General features: G+C 39.6%; 1 pseudogene; it reads left to right on the forward strand.

Annotated features, from left to right (window-relative positions):
• Window positions 1-18,429: 18,429 nt before the first annotated feature.
• LOC147438700 (putative pre-mRNA-splicing factor ATP-dependent RNA helicase DEAH5) overlaps window positions 18,430-22,888 on the forward strand; it is a 43,052-nt pseudogene continuing 38,593 nt past the window's right edge.

A 22,888-nucleotide genomic window follows, 5' to 3' on the forward strand; every position in this document is an offset into this window, starting at 1 on the left:
TAAAAGAACTTAAACTATTTAAAAACTTAATTGAATAATACGAAACCCACTTGGGATTGATCGGCCACCTGCTGCTGCGCTGGCGCCTGAAGACTCTCCTTCGTAGGCCTACTACTAGGCCCGGCTTCGTCGTCGTGCGACGCTCTAGTTCTTTTTAGAGCTACGTCCTCGTCATCAGATGTAGGATTTGCTCGGGTCCTTTTAGGTGCCATAACTTCTTATCCTTATAAAAAGACTTAATCGATTAGAGGTTTAATTGAATAATCTCTTTTCTTCTTTTTTACCCAAATATAAGGATTTTTGGAGTAAGTAGATATCCTTGATAGTTAACTAGATGAGATATTTCTCTTGTAACCTCCTGGTACTATTAGTAATTTCCCATAATTACCATTTAATTAGGAAAGCCATTTAACTAGGTTTATCCTTAGTCTATATTCCATGAATACTTTTTATTTAACCTTAGTAAACTATAATTCTTATCGGCTAATGGATTACTCAACCTAAATTGTAATTTGATATGCTCTATCTTTAGGAATTTTCATAAGTTTGATTTATAACCTTTCCCTCTTATACTTATGGTCTAATTTAGGAAAAAAATTTCTGATAGTAATTTGTATACTAACCATTTATGCTGAGGTAATTTTCCCAACTTTCAATAGTGATTTTGAACCTCAGGTATTTATTTGGTAATTAGATAAATTCATTAACGAATTTCTTTTCTCTATTTTATACGCAAAATCAGTTACTTTTAATGAAAATAAGTATTTAAATTATTTATCTGAGGTTGGGGTATTTATCACGGATTTCTCAAGGTGTGTTCTACCTTTGATATTTATATCAAAGGTTTTTAATTGAATTTACTATTTTCTCCCTTTCATTTTTTCCTAAAAGTAATGTAAAATTATCCGAGGTTAACATAATTATCACGGGTTTCCTAACATGTAATTAACCTCTGATAAATAACTCAAAGCATTTGTATGATCATACTCCAATGGACAAGAAAGAGCCGAATCACTATGGAAAGTTACTTTTACACATGTGCAATAGCATGGGCATGCTCATTGCCAATGGTGTACCTTTATGGAGTGGAATCCATGGATATTGTATTTGGGGATATGAATGCCCACACAAAAACATTGCAACATGATACACAACAATTTGACATGCAAGGGAATAGGAGGAAGTTCACTTGTATGATCATACTTCAATGAATGAGAAAGAGCCAGATCGCTATGGAGATTTACTTTTACACATGTGCAATGACATAGGTATGCTCATTGCCAATGGTGTGTCTCTATGGAGTGGAACCAATGGATTTACATGCAGAAAAGACAATGGGGATAGTGTAATTGACTATATGCTACTCTTCGAAGTCATCAAGTATCACTCAAAGAGTTTTATGCTTGGCTAATGGACCTTGAAATCAGAGCATTGGACCTTATGTATTGACCTAACATTTGGAGAAACAACTAACATGAAAATCTCAACCAAAGTGAAGAAAAGTTATCTCTTTGTATGGATTTCAAATGGGCACCAATGTATATTGAAATGGTTCAGAAAAAGTTATGAATGACAAAACTTCAATATGATGAAGCATTGGAAACTATATGGAAAGATTTCAAGAAAATTATTTGTTTTTGTGCCGAAGAATGCTTTTTCATAAAGCATGTCCATGGTATCAACAAAGGTGTCAACATGCTTGAAAGTCCTTGATAAAGCTCAATGCAACTATGGACAAAGATAACTATCAAAATTATTTGCATACATACAAGGCATTGATTTAAAAGAAGAGAAAAATGTTTGCACGGGATGAAAGATAAGGATCTGCATGCATTTTTAGTTTTGAAAATCTTATGATCTATGACAGATTCTCTTATGACTGGCATGTATGCTAACTGTGGGTTTTGGGGCCATTCAATGAGATTTGATGTCTACATGCCAAGATGCAATGATGCTGTCAAAATACGGTTTTATAGGGCAAAGTTGTAGTGTTTGGCATGCTCTCCATGCTTGCCTTTACGGCTTGTTGAGTCTAGATGAGGAAGATATGGGTAGTAAAAGACTTTTTGGGGGTCGATTCTACTGTTCTTGGATCCACCTTGGGATGTATGCTGGGGAAATTGAATCAAGTTTAACATGGGTTTGCTTGCCAATGGTCAAAAAGAGCTATAACATGTGCTTTACAAAGGTCAAATTGGATATCCACTTATGGCCAATTCAGTTCTCTATGCAATTTTGGACATCTATACCAATGTTCCTACCCATGATAGATGATCAACAATCAACTAAGTAGGTTGCACAAGGGATATGGAAGTATCTAATGCTACTTGATACTATACGAGATAAGCATTGGCAGGCTATCAAGATGATTTTTTGCTACTTGAGTGGCACTTTATGTCTTGGCTTGTTTTATCCCAAGGGGGGATCATTGTCGCCACATTTGCACGCTGATTCAAACTCAGATTGGGCTGGTTGTTTTGACACGCGAGTGTCCACAAGTGGTTTTTGTTTCATGCTCGATAGTTCATGTATCTTATGGTTGAGCAATAAGCAACCTACTGTGGCCACTTCCAGTTGTGAGGTTGAGTACAGGGCAGTCTTCACAGCTATGGTTGAGTGTGTATGGCTCAGACGCCTTATGGTTGATTTGTGGGTGTTGGACAAGACACTGCCAACACTATCTACACTGACAGTCAAAGCGCATTGGTAGTTGCAAGGAACCCAATTTTTATGCTTGCACAAAGCACATTGAGGTGCATTACCACTATGTCAGGGAGAGGCTCTCAACAGGAGAGATCAGCTTGGTATATCAGCTTGGAAGGAGCCACCATGGGCCTTGTGTATGAGCTCATTGATTATATGGTTGAACAAATTGAGAATATGTAGGGTGTTAATTTAATCAAATTGGAGGAGATAAAGGTAATACCTACATCAACCATGAAAGAGGAGTCACCATGAAGGAGCCATCATGGGCCTTATGTACAAGCTCACTGATTGTATGGTTGAGCAAATTGAGAATATGCAGGGTGTTGATCCAATCAAAATGGAGGAGATAAAGGAGTTAAAGTTGGTTCTTCTCTCGTTTGAAGCCTAACCATGAATACGTGGGCATGAGAAAAACAAAAAGAAACCTCATTCATTTTGTCCTAGTGTGTTGACTCATCAACAATACAACATAAAGAAGCTTTAGAATCCTTCTTTTTGGAGTTTGACTCAAAAGACATCTATTCATTTATCATACCATCGTTATGATTTATCACATGTTCAACATCCTCCTCTTTAGAATCCTTCTTTTTGGAGTTTGCCTCAAAAGACATATCTTTATTTATCATATAGTTGTTATGATTCATCACGTTGTTCAACCCATCCTCCTCTTTAGATGAGGTAGCTTCTTGCTCAATACCATTTGCACTTGAGTTATGCATCTACGCATTGGCAGGCTGTCAAGAGGATTTGGTGTTACTCGATGATGTAGGGGAATCGGTACTATGATTTGATCTGAGTGGATATCACGGTGCAATTATGCTAGTGTTTCTATATGTCATTTGATCTAGGAGGATATGGATATGTGCATGGTCTGGGGTAGTTGACTTATATGCCATATGATCTAGGTGGTGTTAATAATGGCTTATGGGTTATAGGATTCTTATGTTCTACTGATGCAAAAATTCTGTATTTTCCATATCATCTTGGAGGAAGGTATGCTTGCATGAAGCTACAGATTGGGAAATTATAGATGGTATGATCATAATGGAGGAGTGGTTATGTGTTTATAGATTAATATGTTCATAGTCTGGGGTAGTTGAATTATATGCCATATGATATAGGTGGTGTTAATAATGGCTTATGGGTTATTGGATTCTTATGTTCTACTGATGCAAAATTTTTGTATTTTCCATATGATCTTGGAGGAAGGTATGCTTGCATGAAGCTACAGATTGGGAAATTATAGATGGTATGCTCATAGTGGGAGAGTGGTTATGCGTTAATAGATTTTTGCTTATAGTTTGGGATTATGATTGGCACATATCGAAGGATGTGCACATTTAGAGGGGGTGGATGTCATGCCAGTTTACAGGCACGGGATGAAAGATAAGGATCTGCATGCATTTTTTAGTTTTGAAAATCTTATGATCTATGACATATTCTGTAATGACTAAAATGTCTACTAATTGTGGGTTTTGGGGTCATTAAACAAGGTTTGATTCCCACATGCTAAGATGCAATGTTGCTATTAAAATGCAATTTTATAGGTCAAAATTGTAGTGCTCTCCATGCTTGTCTTTACGGCTTGTCAATCGGAGTCCGGACGAGGAAGATATGGGTAGTACAATACTTTTTGGGGGACAGTCTTGCGCCAGTCTTGCTATTGTTGGACCCATCTTGGAATGTGTGTTGGGGAAATTGAATCAATTTTAACAAGGGTTTGCTTGCTAGTGATCTAAAAGGGCTACAACATGTCCTTTACAGAGCTCAAATCAGGCATTAACTACTCCACTTATGGCCGGTTTGGTTCTCTATGCTTATAGACATCTATGAGCAAGGAAAATTGATGTGGTCCATGCAATTTGAGTTGTGCTCGACACTACTTGGTTGAATGCTAGTCCAAATAGGGTGCTTTTGGCAATGCCTTGGTTGATTTGTATGCCGAATGCAATGCATTTGTTGAAGAAAAAGTTGTGCTTGGCACTGGTTTAATCGATATTTGTGGGTGCTTGGTACTCGCTTGGTAATGATTTGGATTGAAATGTAAGCTAAGTGTTAAGCTTGGTAGTGATGGGTCAATGTGTATGCTAAATGTGATGCTCGAGCACAAAACATAAAGGGTTCTTGATGGGCAATCTCTTTGGAATGCCATTATTTGGAATGCATTTAAGCAAGTATATGCCCTGCATGGTTGTAGCAAGGAAATTATGTATTTATTTTTAACCGAATGAGAAGGGAAGTATTTCTTCTATGCTTGCACCTTGATGGGAAGTGGCTTTATTGAAGCTATTGATATGGGCGAGAGAATTAACAAAAAGATTTTTGATTGGGGCTATAATCATGATTAAAGATGCTATCTATGGATGTGATGAAAGGGTGGTCACAGTGTTTGCCAAGGAAGAGTGTTTCCATCCACAAAAGTTTTGTGGCCCAAGCAAATATCAAAAGTTTGGGGATGGGGATGAAAATAATCATCAAGTCTATTCAGTAAGAGATGGGGACGATTAGAGAAACATGTTGTGGCTAGCAATGCTTTGTTTTAATGTATGCCAAGGGGGGTAGCCACCCCCAGCAACCTAAGGCTTCCCCCTTAGTGGGATAAAAACGAGTTTTTAATGTGAATTACAGGGGGAAAAAGAAAAAAGGATGGTGAGCTTCCATAGAATGAGCAGGAGCGAGCAAGGGAAAGAAGAGTTCGACCCGTGCAATACAGAGAATGGGTGGTGAACAAGGGGTGTACAGGGAAGGAGCAGCTTGTGATCTCTAACCTTGAAGCATAGGATATACAAGGCAATGAAGGAGGGGTGGTTCGGGGAAAGGAGGATATCTCAAAGCTAATCCTCTCACTTGGCTCTCATCAAAGGGGACAAAATAAGATCACTCTCTCAAGATCTCATCACAAAAGGAGTTCTCTCATACTCGTTCTTTCTCTCAAGCCTCATAAAATCTCTCTCTCTTGACGGCATTGAGTACCAAGCAAAGGGAAGTAATCTTGACCATAAAGAAGCAAGATAGAAGGAGGGAATGACACATATTATGAAGAGCGGCAGTGGGGATTAGTGAGAAAGGCTATAAGAAGTGGGGGAGGTTTGCAGGTAGATAGGGACAATTTTAGTGTTAATAAGAGTATCTAGTGATGATTAGAGAGAAATTATGAGAGATGATTATGATTGGGAACACATTTTATAATTGAAAGCAAAAAGAAGCAGATATACGACACATAATTGATACCATCGATTGACAAATGCTTCCATATTTTTTTTTGCTAGCCCTATCACAAATCAACTGAATATATCATGGGTATGCCTTTCAATTTGAAAACTCTAACCAAAAATCCCCAAGGTTGAAGCATTCTATAATTGCAGGCACAACTCTTCCCCTGTATAGTTTATCTGTTCATTATAAAGAAAAAAATCATATTTCCCTTTCTCGTAACCTTCTCTTGTCCTTTTGTCCTCTAAGAGAGAGCAACTTTGCTTCTCTTGAATTTCCCTCTATGTCTGATTCTCAAGAGAGAAAAAGATCAAGAGAAAGCTCTCACCTGTAAACCCTTTCCACTTCTTATAGCCTTGCTCGTTAATCCCCTTTGCTACCCTTCATAATCTATCTCATTCCCTCGTTCTATCTTCGTTCTTTGTGGTCAAGATTGCTTCCCCATGCTTGGTACTCAATGCCGTCAAGTGAGAGTGCTTTTATGAGGCCCGAGAGAAAGGACAAGTGTGAGAGAACTCCTTTTGTGATGAGATCTTGACAGAGTAAGCTTACTTTGCCCCCTTTAATTAGAGCTGAGTGAGAGCATGAGCTTTGAGATCTCCTCTGTTAGCGGGTTGTCGTGATCATGGACGTCTGCAGCAGCAAGCTGTTTGGCACTAACATAATGTCAGTATGTAGGGGAGTAACTTGGATGGGGCACATAGATTCTTTGAGGGTGTCAACCTCAAGAAGTGAACCTATGGAACAAAGCCATCTCTAGCACTAGGAAATATATCACTCTCTACCTAGGCAATCTGCCTATGTCCTATCTCACCGCTCTCGGTCGTCATGCCATTTGAGCACTCAAACTAAGTTATCAAGTCCAACTGCAATCTAGCAAGTTACCAAAATAACAATCCATTATGATCAAAGCCCTAACAACTACAATAGAACACCTTAAAAAGGTTGCCCTATGGCCTAAGAGCACTCTCCTATGGTCGAAACATAAAAAAACAACCATTAATGCACTCAAAATAACAGATTTAGCTTGCAAACAATTCGTCGTCGCAAACCACAACGAAAAATTACAATGGTTACACTTAAATTAAAGAGCAGTAGAGAAGCAACAAAATGCAATTATCAAAAATGAATTTGGATTACCAAAGCTCAAGAAAAATGGATTACGATTCACATGAGAGTAGGCGCTCTCAGTTGTACGGTTCAAAAACTCCACAACCTTGATAATGAAGCTTGTATTCAAACTTACAACATTAGGCTTTAAACCTAGGGCTTCTTTTGACCAATGTCCTTGACCAATGGCCGGCTTACAAGACTCAAACTCAGACTAGACTTTACAACTCAAATTTTACAGAAACTGGCTCAAAGATCACTTGGCAAAAAATTAGAGTCTCTCATATTTACAAACTCTTATGGAAAAATAATAATGTGACATAAAAAATGTGTGGCTTCATGACGAGGTGGTCGAGTAGGAGGGTGCCCGTTTGGTCCATCTACCAACATTCCCCCTTCCTAGACATTGCACGTCCTTGTGAAGTTTTGTCTTTCGGTTGAGCTGCACTTGAATCTTCAATAGGCGAATGTTCGTTTCTCCAAAGTTTTTGTGATTCTTTGGAATTTCTCTACGTGGGCCACCATGTCTGCTTGCATTGCCAATTCTTTGAAAGGTTTGTTCATTACTATGCTCTGATACGCAATATGGTGTGGTGGTAGGTCCTTTGTGAGTGGACTGAAGATGGTTGAATCCATCCCAAAGAATCCTGTCATGAATGCTTCCTCAAAGGTTTGCAGGTAGTGGGAGGGCAAGAACATGACTCTGGAAAACATTCCCATTGTTATGTTTCTGTTAGGGTCTTTGTCTCTAAACTCCACACAATGCCCCAGGTTCCCTTAAGGAACACCTGCCTTGGATACTATGATTCCTAAATGTCCTCGAATGCTATGATGCAAGTGATAATCATCTTTACAATCTTCGCTAGCATTTGGCATGTAAGATCTGGGACACCCTCATGTGCGTGATTATTGCCTACAGAGTATGCACCATTTATGGTTCTATTGGTGAAAAGTTGTTGTTGGGCTTTGATAAGACTGTCTAATTGAGCACCGATGGCCTTCTGTTGTACCATGTGTAATAGGTATCCCAACGTCACCTTCTATTGATTGGACAAAAGGTTGGGTCGATCCGAAGATGTCGTGGCACGTTGCGGTAGAGTGTCTCATCATGTGGTCTCTTTTCGAACCACTTCTTGCATTAGAGGAGTTGATTCTCTAAAATAGTTAGCACTTGCTCCGTTGTCATAGGCACGTCTTTCTAGTCCCTTCTCTCTTTTGGTTCTAGAGCTGGCATAAGCTTCATTTTCCAAAGGATTGCTTCTTGCTTCATGAGAGGTAGAAAATTCATGTCATGGCCGAAAATATGCACAACTTCATCTCGCTTTACCATTAGCAGGGCTGCTGATTGCAATACCTTGAGTTCGTACTGCATATATTCTTTGTGAAAGGGATCCAAAATTTCCGCAAACCAACACTTGATCTCCTCTCCCGCATCAGGGATCTCCTCTGTATCTTCAAAATCATATGTAGTCCTCCCTCAGTAGATGTGCTTGGTAGATCTACTATGGGTAGGTCTGCCCATTGAGGCGATCTAGAGCAGGCAATAATCGAAGCGACCTCTAAATACTCCTCAAGGCTCTCGTGCTGCTCAATTGGGGTTGGGAAAACCACGAGCACAAAACACAACAACAAACCCATAGCCAAACCCAAACAAGAAATGGGGCACCACCTAGTTATATGGGATGTAAACTAGGATGCAAGCGAGTTTTGTCACAACCAAAAGAGGCACAACAAAACACACAATCCCACACAAAGACACACACCAAGTGGAGCAAGGATGATATAGAGCAAGGGAAGAGAGAGAGAGAGAGAGAGAGAGAGAGAGAGAGAGAGAGAGAGGAATGGACTTTATGTAATACCTAGTTTGCAAACATGCAAGAAAATTTTGTTTGTTAAGATGCTTTCATAGAGCTTGTACACAACTAAACCGATTCTTAGTGAATGGTAACCATTGCCATCACACACACATTGTCTTAGGGCTATGGGACACCTCCCACCACCATACCCTCTTACAATGGACAAGAATTAGGCAATGAAAACACACTAACCACTTTCTCAAACAAGCTCAAACCACAAAACTTAAAAGATATGAGTCACCTTGCATTCACCGAATCGCATTGCACAAATGAAAAGACGAAGATTTGAAGCCAAAAAATACCTTTGAAGCACCAAAAAATTAGCTTGTTGATAATGGAAGAGCATGTACAATAGTGGTTTGGAGTATGGCATTCACACTCTTTCACTTGCAATGTGTTGTGTCAAGCTTTCCTCACACCGAGTGTGAAGCTCACAAAGTCACACATAGAGCATTGGGGTGTTGTGTGAGAGATTAGAGATCACATATTGGAGAACAGAGATGAGAGATATTAACAAGAAGGAGAGGACCTATTTATATGTTGGAGACTCCTCATTAAGGTTATTTGTAATCCTATTTTACAAGCTAACAAATCAAGGTTATGTTTTTGTTTTAATGTCAAAATATTGCGGGTCTTCTTTGTATGCGCTTGAGTCATGGATGTGGACTCAAGAGAAAGTATTATTGATGGTAGATAAGGTGAAATTAGAGTTTTGAGAGTGAGAGAGAGAGAGAGAGAGAGAGAGAGAGAGATAATTTTTTTTACTATATGTACATGTCTTGAGGTGAGGTGCCTTTTAGGTTAGGTCAATGGATATTTGTGTTAGTAGGTTAGTAGGTTAATAGTTAGTGTTAATAATCATTAAAAAAAGATAAAGAGACATTTACAATGTATGTAATGAGTTGAATAGTTTCAAGAAGATAGATGAATGAAGTGATGGTGAAGCTTTGAAGAAGCTGGACTCACCCTTGTTTATATTGACAAAAATGACCGCCGATCCTCTTCTTCTTCTTCTTTTTTTATGCGGCCACCACTGCGATTTTTCACCGCGATAAAAACGAGGATTTGGTTGATGAGAACCCCCAGTTTTCACGGTTAAGCATGGTTTACATGCTGAATTTTATATATTTTAAGAAGAGGTAAGATAGAATTGTAACTTCGAAGTGATAGAGAGAAGCATAGAGATGGTGTATATACATGTAGAGGTTCATATAAGAGCTATGGAGGTGACAGGGGAGGATAATGGTGAAGAGGGTGAGAGAGGCCATGGAAGGTGCATGTTTGAGTGAGGGATAGAGATGAATGAGCGCATGTATATGGAAGTGCAAAGGAAGGTGAGAGAAGAGTAGAGGTGAGTTGTGAGAAAAAGTGGGCAGAATGGGGTCCACCAAAAAAATCATACCTCACTGGTGGTAGCTCCAAAAATTATAGAATAATTTAAGAAAATTATTCAGATAATGAGCTACATTTTGTATTTTGACTAGTTCTTCAAAATCAAAGTGGAGGTGGATGCCAAAAAATTCATGAAATCTAAAATAGTGTCACATGTATAGATATATGAAATATAAGAGAATAAAATGAGGGGGATATTCATTTGTATTAAGTGATGTAACTTTATTTAGATGAAGTAAGAGAATGCATGTAGAAAATACTAATTTAGTAAAAAGGAATGACTGGATGCAAGATTATTTTGTGAGTTTTCCTTGGGGTGGTTTCACACCAAAATTTAGAGAGGTTTGGATGAAAAGATTTATTTATAGAATCAAGACTATGCACAATGATAAGAAATTATGGTAATGGTGAGTCAATGTGCATAGCATACTTAGGTAAATAACACACACTTGGGTATAAATATAATAATAAGAATAAGATCTATATTTAGGCCCTCTATTCAATGAAATATTTACACACAAATGGATCATAATATATTTTTTATATTTTATATTTTTTATTTTGGCTCAACTAACTCAGTGACTAGCTAGTTGAGGGTTTTCAAGGAGATGTGGGTAAAGTCTCCTAAGGCACACATGCCTATGTACAATGAATGGGTCAGGATAGTCATAGTGTTTAAGTGATTTTGTTTGGGTGAGCTAGCTCACTATGGCAAATACAGATAGCCAAAAAATGGCTATCATTAGCCCCCCCCAGATAATGGTACATTCATGTACCAATTATCCAATTGATTTATTCACACAGCTATAACTTGTAGAGCTTGTGACGTCTGTCTTTGTCTGCTTTCATCTTTCTTGAAGCACCTCTACGGCATGATTAGAAAACCTAGTGTGCTATGAAATATTCTCTCTAGAGCCAATAGTATGATGCAATGAAGTGGCTGAGTAAACCCCCTTCATTAGACAAAGTTTCCATAAGCAACCCCTAGGATCAAAGATCTTGAAGTTTCTTTCCCAATGAGAAATATATGGTGTGGCATCACTTACCAAATCTAGTTGAAAAAAATTGCAGCTCTTATTTTTATCCATCATTGCTTCCACCACTATGAACATGATGTAAAAGATAGGTTGCTCTTCCTCATGTGCAAGATTGATGTATCTGCTATGATCTTCAAGAGCTTGTATGAGCAAAACTCTAAACTCTAGGTCATAAAAGTCATTGAACTTGGTAGGTAGGCTCATCAAGTCCAACATTCTACTACCTTCATGATCTAGGAAATTTTGATCCATGCCTCCAATTGGTATCAGAAGTTGTTGCCAAATGTTCACTACATAAGTAGACAATAGACCAAAATTTCTATTTCTTCCAACACATTGGAAGAGAATATATTTTGGTAAGGATCGGCACAAGACCCACATGTAGCAATTTGTAAGTTTTCCATCTATGAAGAAGAACAAAAGCATCACAATGTGAGACCTCCATACACCAAAGAACCAAAAGTAGAAAGTTTGGAAACATCTATTAGTCACCGAGAGTTCATGTTCTCCAAAACTTAAGAGGGTATGGTGCCCAAGATGAAAGGTATATGTGAAGAGAGGAGAGGTTGACCTTGAAGAGGTGAAACCAAATGTGAAGCTAATTGGAACTTAAGTTTTCTCTCTAGGAGATTGTTTCATGGATGAAAGACGCCCACTAATACACCATTGTAGAGAATGATACCATTTTGATAGTTCCCTTTTATGAATCTGTTTTCTGCTACTCTCCCATGTTCTTCATCCACTTCTAAGCCCCTCCCCCCCTTGGAAAAGTTGAAACTCCTCACTTTGTACCACCTCAAAAGTTGATGGGTTACTTTCTAATTTTGTAAAATCCTCGACTTCTTGTATGTTATGTTCTCCCATGCTTAGCATACATGGATCATACAAAAGCTTTTTAACACTCTTGTACACTTCTTAAGGATCATCCTCACATGAATCCAATTTACACTTTTTCGCTTTCTTTTGGAGTAGGTAGTCCATATCCACAGTCATTTCTCTATGATCAATGTATTTTATGATCTCCCCACCTGTGATTTCCTCTTCTTCTTTACTCTCCTCTTTTAAACAAGAAGCACTCTCAAAAAATTTCATAGGGCACAAGTTACCTTTAAGGTCTTCATTCTCGATAGAGTCACATCGCACAAAAGCTTCCTTTGCTCTAACAAGAATTTGGTCCTCCAAAAGTTTGGATGTATCCATTGTTCAATCATCCTCTTGTGTTGGCTATTGTAGGTTTGTGGTGAATGTAGGAGAAAGAGATACCACATTAGAATCTCTCTTGTAGACTTTAACACTTGGATCATTAGTTGGAATATAAACATCATCTTTAACATTTGTTGGAGTAGAAGGAAAGAAATATGGCAAAGGAGATGATTCCTTGATTGAAACACTTTCCTCATGGTTGGTTCTTCCAGCATGATGGAAACCATTTTTTATGTAGAAGTACTTATGAAACATTCTTCGGGCAATAGAGATTGCTTCTTCAAAAGTAGATTGTTCAGTACAAGTAACCTTTGTCTTTAGAGAAGGAGACAACCCCAAAATAAATTGATCCATCTTTACATAATCTAGAAAAGTAGAATCAAATCCACATCTTGCCCATTGAAGAGAAAAATCATCCTCATACACAAAGTAATCTTCACCATTTTGTTGAAGCATCTTCAATGAAGCCCATGCTTGCTCCATTGTTGGCACTTTGGAGAATCTGATCTTCAAAGCTTTAGAAATTTGAGTACATCCATCTTCAATCTGAGAAGACATACACCAAAACCATTGCTTAGGGTTGCCTCTAAGACGTAACAATAGCAAATCTCCTTTCTCAATGTCATCCCTCTTGCCAAGGAGATTTGGTAGTTAGAGTTAGTTCAGACCAAACATAAGACTTTATATCAGACAAGACAGTAATAACAGAAAGATAAGACTGGAGTTGAAAAGAGATTGACACTGAAATTGAGAATTGAAGTTGGAGTTATATTATTCAAATCAGACAATTTTATACAAGTGTAGTCCGTGAGACAAGTAAGCCTTTGACTTAATGAGAATTACAAAGCATGAACAACTCTTGGCTAAGTGTGTGCAATAACACTAGGCTTAGGATTAGGGAATCAGGGATCCGATATTTTGTCCCTGAAAATGAAGTAATGAGCCATATTTATAGCTCTTAACTGGCTCTCTGACTGATTGTTCCCTATTACGGCTACCTCAGTAACCGATTTTGGTAATTCCCAATCGAGGTGCCCCAGTCTGGAAGCCGTTCCCACCATTTACATTCCTTCTTCCCTTTTCTTAGATTTTGGTGTATACCAAAATCTGCCAGTGAGGAACAGTCAACTAGTGTCAGTCCATCAAACACTCTTTTTGTTGTCTGGTGCCTTCTCCTTTGGAGGTTTATGCAAAACTTCGAATGGTTCTAAAGCGCTTGGACCAGGACTAGTGTTCTCCTTTTGAATTAAATAGTATAGTGCCTCTTGCTCTAGCTAGTCTTTTCTGGATGTCTTCATTTAAACTTCATATGGTGGCAGTGAGTTCCAGGTTTTAGTGTTAGGGTTGTAAAGTGTGCATTTACCCCTGGTAAGTTTGGCCCTAGCCAGCTTGTGACAATAGGATCCCGTGTGTATCCATCCTTGAGGCAGTGTGGATGATTGAATTAGATTCTAGTCTCAAACAAGATTTATGCCATCTCTTTGAACAGGGGTTCAGAGGATGCTTTGTTGGCGGTTCCTTCTCAAGAATCGTAGGAGCTTCCACAGTTAGATGTAGTAGTTGGTTTGTAATCTTTATCAGTTGTTAGAGCTGCATCTTCCACTGGCCCATCTTGAAAACTGAAAGTTCTAAAGGTCATTGATCAGCTCATTTTCTTGGTTTTTCTTTAGAGCGTCTTGTAGAATTTGATTCCAAGCAAGCCACTCAGTAGTAGTGGCGTCTTCATACCACTCCCTAAGCTCGTCCAATATCATGATATAGCGTTGTTGGTATGTTGGTTCAGGATGTGTGGGGTAGAGTGCTAGGAAAAATCACGGAACCTTTGCTTCCTTAGTTGGGATGGCATATAGTAACACTGAAGAGTCTGGAACAAACTCCAATAAATTAAGAACCATCTGATTTTCTTGTTGCATCATCTTTCTTGTAATTCAAACCAGGTGGAATATACACTTTAGGTTGATTTCCTACTCTCTGAGGGTTAGTCATTGATCCAACACTTCTCTGGCACTCTGCATCTGGATTAAGACCACTTTGATCTAAATTCTGATGTCTTTCATGCATTGGTGCGTGGATTTAGTGCTAAGTATCATTTCCAATTGCAAACCCAAGAACTTCAAGTTTTTCGTGGAAAAGTTCGTCAGAATTGGGTTTACTGCCTCATCATCAGTGGTTAAACACCACTTTGGAACTCTCTCCAGTACTTGTATACAGCTTGGGTGCTGGGGTAATTTACAACTATGATAACTCATTGCTTTGCAATCTAGTACCATCCACTTTGCACCCACATACAACATCTGAAATCTCTCTAGATCCAAACATTTAGGAATTCCTGGATCTGCAGATGCCTTTGCTTCCTCGGTGCTTTGTTTAGCACTAGCATGTTAGTAGAGTGTGTGTGGTCAAACAAAGTCAGATTCTATAATAATATTCTTTCCTTTGGTATCTACCTGCTGGCTCTGAGCTGTCTATTGCCCGACCTGCTACTAGTTGGTAGGTGGATCCTGCTGCTAGAAGTCAACACCTTCAGGTGGCTCTTGATCTTTTTTGTGGCCATACCTTGCTTGGTTTGAGCTTTGACCTCCATGAAGTGTTGATCCTCTTGCAGCTGACCTTGAAGCATCATCATCAGCATTGTCCTTGTGGTGGCGGGTGGCCATGGGAACCACCCCTAACTTCATTTTCTCTATAATGAACTATAGGGAGAGAAAGTGAGAGTTGACTAGCACTCTCATTTTCTACTACACTAACCCAAGCAGTTTGTCTTCTTCTTCTTCCCCAGTTCCCGCTTACACATTGCACCTATGCGCACACACATATGCACACACGTGCACTCTACAATTGTATCAGAGCTACGGCTGTGAGATGACAACAACGAAGCTTATCACTTTGCAACACCGGATTGAAACAGTTCAGAACGGATCCTGTGAGGGGGAAGGTGCACTCGGAGGAGATCGGGCGGACCTCGGCTTCCCCGACATGCGCAACCCCTCTCACGAAGAGGGATCTTGAAAGAGAATTGAGCTTGAGATTCAAAAAAAAATCTAAGCATGGAAATTGTGGATTTCAATCGATCTTGAATCTGTAGCAAAGAAATCGAAGCCAAGGAAGTTGAGAATTGTGAAAAGCATAAATTGGAGCATGTAAGCAAGGCAATTGTAAGCATTTAATTGATAGCTACAAAGTCGATCTAAAGCCAAAAATTGTGTGTGTAATCGAGTAAGGCAGGAGGGTAGAATTGAGCAAGCCTTGGGTCGAGCAGTAGTCTCGGAGAGAATCAAGAGCACACACACATTGCAAATTGAGCCAAGCAAGGTAACGAGCAACAAATTTGGGCATTGATGCATAGAATTGATGCTACAAAGCAGCACTGAAATCTGAAATACGAGCAGGACATGAGAGCATGTGAGCAATGGGGCAATTGTGCAAGGCTCGGAGGGTAGTAAATTGAGAGCAGTCGAGTCTCATAGTGCAATCAAAATCAAAAGTCAACAGCATTGGAATTCGGGTAGCTCAAATTGAAGGCAAGGTGTGCAGCAGCTTGGTATAATCAAGCAAAGCAAGCCGGGGTGTAGCGCTGCAAGGTAGAGACAAAGCAAAGATTGTGTGTGTGAGGCACACACACACACACACAATTGTTAGAGGTCGTTCAAAAAGTAGAACAGAGAGCTGTCTTTTTTTATATTGTGTGTAATGGTGCGGAAAAGAGAGTGGATGCGTACGCTCTTGGCATGGGCACACACACACATATCCAAACGGCGTGTGTGGGCACAGGTGAGTAGACCCGAGTTTTCCTCGGCAACAACCCTACGTCTTTCGATAATGGTTCCTTGATTTTGGCGACTATTTTCCCTGTTGAGAATGCTTCTCTCGGTAATCCTCCTCTATAGCTTTGTGTTGACGGTTCGGCATCGGTTTTGACACCGATTTTGGCAGTTTTCTTGACATCGACGTTCTTTTTGACACCTCTCATTACCCGATGGATTCTCAACATACCCAATTTCAATTTTTTTCGTGGATGACCACTTTCCCGTAGACGCCATCGCTCATGACCTGTACAAGTGAGGTGCCTCTACCATAGAGGAGTGACACCTGACATCCGCTTTGAGCATTTTGGTGGCTATTCAACTAGCATACTTCCATCTGGCAATGGAAGGCAACATCGACCAATTTTCCGACATAGAGAGAGAACTCATAGCCTCTTTTTTTGTGCTCTATTGAGAGACGCTTTTCCCAAGCACACTACTCGGAGGCGGAGTTGTCAACATCGACATTACAGGTGGTCTCGACCAATTTTTTGACATAGAGAGAGAACTCATAGCCTCTTTTTTTGTGCTCTATTGAGAGACGCTTTTCCCAAGCACACTGCTCGAAGGCAAAGTTGTCAGCATCGACACTACAGGTGGTGTACGCATTGGAGACCCGATCGACGGACATTTTTCGGTTGAGGTGTAGACTTGGGCTACGGTCATATAGGTGGTGTCTTCATAGTGTTTACATTTTTATGTTGATCGCTCTTTTGAGAGCCTGATCCCAGTAGGGATTTTGTCACTTGCAGATTCCATGTACACATGTTATAGATCCTACCTATGCACGTCTTTTATGGAGCCATATTTGACTAGTCTTGGTAGTTTATCCTAGCCGTTTATGAGAGTCGGTTCTGCAAGAGCCCTTTTTGAGAGTGTGGCTAGAGTCTTTGAATCCGCACAACCTATTGCAGGGACCATCGTGAGGTTTTCTTTGAGTTGGGGTATTCTTGAATGTTGAGATACCTTTGGTGATACAAGTAGCTGGAGTTCCCCATTACAATACCCTCATCATAGGATATGTATCTGGTCAAATTTTATGCTTGACGTCGTGTATGGCGGGTGTATGGCAGTCTATTGGTAGTGACAATGTCAGTTTTTTGATGCCCAGTTAGTGTAGTTGGCACATTTTATGCGTTTTTTTATAGTTGAGTTTTGACTCCTCATATAAAGGAGATTCTATTGGATTTTTCTCGCGAGTCGTGACTTTCATTGTTGGCACTTTTGAGGTTACTCTGCCCAAATTTTTGCAAATTCTCACCATAGTTTGGCACCTCTCAAACCCTCTTGTCAGTGATGGCTTCTTCTTCAAAAAAGGAGGAGTATTTCATCCGCAAGTTTGATGGCATCAACTTCACCATGTGGAAAGGGTGCATGAAGGATGTTTTGACTAACAAAGTTCTATCAGAACCGTTAAAAGAGTGGGCAGAGGGTGATGGCTATAAGCAAGCTTAGTGGGAGATTTTGGATGCGAAAGCCATGGCTACGATACATTTACATGTAGTCAAGTCAGTGTTCTTCACTATCATAGGGAAGATGATAGCCAAGGATCTATGGGATAGCTTATGTTCAGCATGGGAGAGCAAAAATGCATCCAACAAAGTTTTTCTCATGAAAAAGCTTAAGAAGCTCAACATGAAAGAAGGTAGCATAAGTTTTGAACACTTAAAGGAGTTCAACTCCTTGTTCATTCAGTTGACATCTCAGGGCTTTTATGAGTTTGACCACAAACTCAAGTCTATATTGCTGTTATGCTATCTACCCAGTTTGTGGGACATATTTTGCACAGCCATTAGCAATTCAGCTCCAAATGGCAAGTTAGTGTTTAATGATGTCACAAATGCATTGCTCACTGAAGAGATTCGACATAAATCTCTTGAAGATGCTAGTCATGGAGATGCATATATGGCCGGTAGCTCAACAAAGCAAAGAGGTCGTGATGACAAGAACAAGAACAAAAGCAAAAGTAGAGAGCAAGATCCTTGTAGTCCAAGCAAAAATAGGAATTCTAGTAGAGAATGCAATGCTAGAAATGTTGAGTGTTACCATTGCCACAAAAAGAGCCATTTCAAAAAGGATTGTCCCAGTTTCCTAAGAGAGCAAAAAAACATGCAAAAAGATAATTTTGGAAAAGGCAAACATACTGTAAAGATTGAGAAGATCAACTTGGTTGAGTATCCCGTACCTACCATTGTAGTAGGGAATGGTCCTCCTTCAGTGATGAATGTTATGCCATCAATGATTCATGCAGAGGTGACAACAGATCCCTCAGATGTTCTCATGTTCACTTTGGATCTCACCATTCCAGATGCTTTGGTTGCACAAGATGAGGGTTATGTTCAAAATTGGATTCTAGATTCTGGTGCAAGTTTTCATGTCACACCACATAGAGATGGTTCTCCTCTTATGCATTCATACAAGGCATAGTCAAACTTGGTGATCCCTATGAGCTTGACATATTGGCATTGGTGATGTGAAGCTTGAGATGCATAATGGGACTACTTTTGTATTGCAGAATGTCAAACATGTGCCCAAGTTTATAAATACTTGCTTTCTATAGGGCAATTGGATAACCTTGGTTACACTACAGTATTTGGTAATTGTTCTTGGCTAATCCACAAGGACAACATTGTCATGATGAAAGGTCGTAAAAATGGATCCTTGTACTCTATGTTTGTATCGAGTGTCAACGAACACTCTATCTATGTTGCCGAGTTGCCGTCTACTGAGTTGTGGCATAGTCAGCTAGGGCGTATTAGCCAAAAAGGAATGAAAACACTTCAACATTTTGGCCACTTACTTGTGTTAGATTACACGAATTTTCCATTGTGTGAGCATTGTCTATATGGCAAACAAACTAGGTGACATCTTCACCATTGAACAAGAAACTAGGCGAACCACTAGACTTAGTGCACATTGATTTGTGTGGTCCAATGCCACATAAGACTCTGGGGGGGCAAACTACTTTCTCATATTCATAGATAATTCTACTAGAAAGGTGTGGTTGTATCTCCTTAAGTTTAAAAAAGAAGTCTTTTCTACATTCTAGAAATTCCTTGCCATTGTTGAGAACCAATCAGGGAAAAAGCTCAAAGCTTTTCGCACGGACAATGGTGGAGAATATGTCTCCACGAAGTTCAAGGATTTATGCAATTGAAAAGGCATACATAGGCAGTTTATTTCTCCTTACACGCCTGCTCATAATGGGATAGATGAAAGAATAAATCCCACAATTCAAGAGCGAGTTATCTCTATGATTTCTATGGCAAAATTTACTCCAGAGTCTTGAGGGGAAGCTGTTCTAACAGCAATGCATATTATCAATAGGTCACTTAGCTCTCCTTTGAATTTCAAGATTCCAGAGCATTTATGTGTGTTTGGATGTGAGGCATATGTACATGTGCCCAAAGAACTTCGTCACAAGCTAAATCCCATGTCACATAAATGCATTTTTATTGGCTATGGTGCAGATTGATAGATGGGCTATCATCGATGGCACCCAGAATCTTGCAAAGTCATTCGCATCTCACATGTCATTTTCAATGAATCAAAGATGTACAAGAAGACCATTAAAGAAATTGAGTACAGACGTGTTTGATTTGAGGACGTAGCCTCCGAACCAACTCAATCTAGTAGTGATGCACCTAATCCTCAAGTGCAAGATATTACTATTGCTCCAGAGAGAGCAGAGTCCAATAGTCAGACATCGAGATTCTCTACGAGAGTATCACGTGCGCTCAAGCAATTTGAGCCAGGTGTACACCACTGATGGTGGAGAGCTAACCTACTACAAAGAAGCTGTACAAATAGATGATAGTGTTAAGTGGGAGTAGGCTATGCATTCAAAATACAATTTGATTGTGGCTAATGAGACATGGGATTTGGTTGAACTACCATAGGGCAAACATGCTTTACCTTGCAAAAGTGGGTATACAAGAAGAAGTATACAGCGGAAGATCCCGAGCCTAGGTACAAGACTCGTCTAGTTGCCAAGGGTTTCAAGTAGCAAAAAGGTGTGGATTTTGACGAGATTTTCTCTCCAATAGTCAAGATGATTACACTTTGCACCGTGGTTGGCTTAGGACATGGAACTTGTCCAAATGGACATAAAAACAACATTTCTCCACGGGGATCTACATGAAGATGTCTACATGAAGCAACTAGAGGGTTGTGTATGTGAAACTCAAAAGTCAATGAGGGCAGAATTGGTTTGTAGACTAAAAAAGTTACTCTATGGCCTCAAGCAAGGTTCAAGGCAATGGTACCAAAAGTTTGACAAATTCATGCAGTCTTAAGGTTACATAAGGAGTTAAGAGGATCATTGCTTATACACAAGAAAGCTAATTGATGGTTCTTTAATCAGCTTGATCTTGTATGTAGATGATATGCTTACCGTAGAGGGAAATCAATTGATGAGATCAATCAGTTGAAAAAGATGCTAAGCACTCAGTTTTCCATGAAAGACTTGGGAAATGCCAATCATTTTCTTGGTATGCACATCAAGAGAGATAGGCAACGTGGAATTCTTGAATTGTCTCAAGAAAAGTAGATGGACAAGGTCTTGCAACGTTTTAGTATGCATGGGGGAAGTCATTGAGTACCCCAATGCAAGCATACTTGAAACTTAGCAAGGAAGATTTTCCCAATACAAATGATGAGAAAGAGAAAATGGTGAAAGTGCCATATTCTTCAGCAAAGAAGCATTGGTAAGCAGTGAAGAAAATCCTCAGACACCTAAAGGGTTCATCTAGCAAGTGTTTATGCTTCAATCTATTGTAGGTTACATGATTGCGGATTATGCGGGTTGTGTGGATAGTAAAAGATCCACACCTGGCTCTAAGTTCATGTTTGCTGGAGTGGCTATCTCTTGGAGATCGTGTCTCCAAGACTGCACGTCTTCATCTACCATTGAGGCAGAGTACATTGCTGTGTTTGACACCAACAAGGAAGCCATATGGTTAGCTCGTCTAGTGGAAGATTTGGGCATTCACGAGGTTCCATTACTGCATTGTGATAGTCAAAGTGCCATTGCTTTGGCAAAGAATCCTGTGTTTTACTCAAAATCAAAACATATAGAGGTCAGATACCAGCTAGCAATTGCATTGAGCTTGTCAAGGTTCTCATTGACGACAACGCCATAGATGCTCTCACGAAGAGCCTAGCCTTGGAGCGGTTTACACATTGCATAGAGCTTATGGATGTAGGATGAAGCCTAGATGATGCTTCATTGACTTTGTATAACTTAACTATACTGACGCCACTATTGGCCACCCTAACCTTCAAGTGGGAGCTTGTTGGGGTGTAGGCCAGGTGGCCATGGGAACCACCCCAAACTTCATTCTCTCTATAATGAAATATAGGGAGAGAAAGTGAGAGTTGACTAGCACTCTCACTTTCTACTCCACTAACCCAAGCAGGCTGTCTGTGATTCTCCTTCTTCCCCAATTCTTCCTTACACACTGCACCTACGCACACATGCATCCGCACGCACGTGCACTCTATAGGCTTGCTGCTTCATCTTCCTTATCATAATTTTCATCCTTATTCTTCTTGTTATCTAAAAGTATTCAAAGATGGCCTCGTTAACGAGTGCCAGGGTGTGATCGGTAGCTTTGTCCTATAGGTCGGGCTGGATTTACTTGATGATTGTTTTCAAGTCATTCAAGTTCAGCATTAGATTGTCATCTTTGTCTACTATCTGTACCAGAGAGTGATTTATGTATTTTTCCAAAATACATGATGTTTCTGACAAAGTCGTTTGTAATCCTCTGGCTTTGCATTCAACATTGATTTGAAGCTTATGCTGCCTCTTGAGCGATCTTCTTCTCTTCATTGATATTGTTTTCATTGATTAATCTATCAATTTTCTTTTGAAGAGTGGCCACTCCCCTATTGTGTTGTTGTTCTAGATGATAATGTAGTGTTTTTTTAATCCAGTTAGCTTGTCCTTTCTTGAGAGTTTCGGGCTGTGCTTTAGTATGTTGTAGTTCATTCTTGAGATTATTCAATTCTATGCTAGACACAGATGCCTGAGCCTCCATCATTTGGCCTATGAGTTGACAATTATATTCCAACTAGACTGTATAGCTACAACACATCCTTGTGTAATGATTTCAAGGTCAGTTTGATTAGTCTCATAGACTGTCATAGGAAATGCATAGGGTAGTGGGGCTTTGTTGGGTTTCTCCATTACTAGTCACCCTTCAGTAGTTGCTTCCAGAGGCGTTGAAGCCTGTCCAATTTAGCTATAGGCATTTGAGTTGTATCTAGAGCTGGTTCTAAAATACTATAAGATGCTTGCTTTTTCTCAATGTCTAATTTGGCACTATTTTGGGTTTGAGCAGCACTAGTTGTCTGAGTTATATCTCTACCAGTGGTCTCCTTGGGCTCTTGTTATGCACTGGTTTGACTTTTAGCAAGATCAACTGGCGAGACAAATGGTTTTTGTATCCTTATCTAGAATTTCTTTAGTAACTCAACCGTCTTGGGATTTTTGCTTGATTATCCTATCTCATCTTGGGTTGATGATTGCTTAATAGCTGTTTGCATTGTTTGTGTTGTTTCTTTT

The sequence above is a fragment of the Adiantum capillus-veneris genome, chromosome 16, assembly GCF_014529385.1.
Source record: "Adiantum capillus-veneris isolate H3 chromosome 16, ASM1452938v2, whole genome shotgun sequence".
Taxonomy (NCBI): Eukaryota; Viridiplantae; Streptophyta; class Polypodiopsida; order Polypodiales; family Pteridaceae; genus Adiantum; species Adiantum capillus-veneris.